We start from the raw sequence: 1285 nt of genomic DNA on the forward strand, positions 1-1285 counted from the left end.
TTCTGTGTATGTGAGTTTAGCAGTTTTGTACGGTGCTGAACTCAAATTTAAATATGTTAAGGCCTTGGGGACTTTTGGGCCTAAATGGGGGGGGGCCAAATGGTGGATTTAGTCATTTCATTCTTTGCATGGTGCAGAACTAAAATTTACATATATTAAGGCCTAAAACTGCACCGTTTATTCATTTTCACCAGGATTTGACGTCCTCTAAGCACTTTGGGGGCTAAATGGAGGTGGACAAATGCTGAACCTAGTCATTCTTTATGCCTCGTTCACTGTGCACTCACGGGGGACCATGCATGCTTCACTTGTTATTTTTATTATTAATTTTCTTTTTACTTTCCTATTCGCATATGCTTAATTCCTTCTTCCTAGTCATATTTAATGTTTTTATTCCTGCATTTTATATCGCCTTTAATATAATCACTTCCTTCATTACTAATCTAAATGTTTTAAGTTCGCTTTTATTTATATTTTAGAATTTTTATAATATTGGCCCTTATATCCACTTCTGATGAGAAGTGTTTAGCTTCGAAATATCATGGCATAAAGAGGTCTTTATCTCTTATTTTTTCCTTATTATTCTGATGATATAACAAAGTTCTTTGTAATTTTTAATTTCTCGTCTTTTATATATATATATATATATATATATATATATGTATACATATATATATATATATATATATATATATATATATATATATATATATATATATTCGCGCATATTGAAGAGGATCTTCGTTCTTCTTTTTATGATCTTTCTTTCGAATTTTTCTTGTTTTCGTACAAGTATTTTTGTTGTGGGATCCAAAGTTCTTATAAAGTCCCTTAGTTTACCGAACGTTTTCGGTCTCGATTGACCATCGTCAGGGTTGTTCTTCCTGTGCATCCTACTTATTGATTGATTTGTTTCTCTGTCGTTTTACTGTTTTTATTACTAATTTACTATGTGTAGTTTCGCCTAATCTGAATTTTTTTTCTTTCCTTCCTCTTCACCTTTGCCCCAACAAATATAAAATAGCCATAATAAAAAAACCTATTAGACCGAGCACACCGAATATCATCTAGTAAAATCCTTTTCTACAAAGAGCTAGCAAACATTAAACAAACACTAGTTAACAATAACTTTCCCAGTAAAATAATCGATCAAGAAATAGCCCAATTTATTAGAAATAAAAACAAACAATTAATCAAAACGAAAACACCCTAATTCCTCTATACTACAAAAATCAAATGCACTATAATCACAAACAGGACGAAATCACCGTCAAAAATATTATAA

The sequence above is a fragment of the Euprymna scolopes genome, chromosome 15 (assembly GCF_053919585.1).
Source record: "Euprymna scolopes isolate OS-2025 chromosome 15, ASM5391958v1, whole genome shotgun sequence".
Lineage (NCBI taxonomy): Eukaryota > Metazoa > Mollusca > Cephalopoda > Sepiida > Sepiolidae > Euprymna > Euprymna scolopes.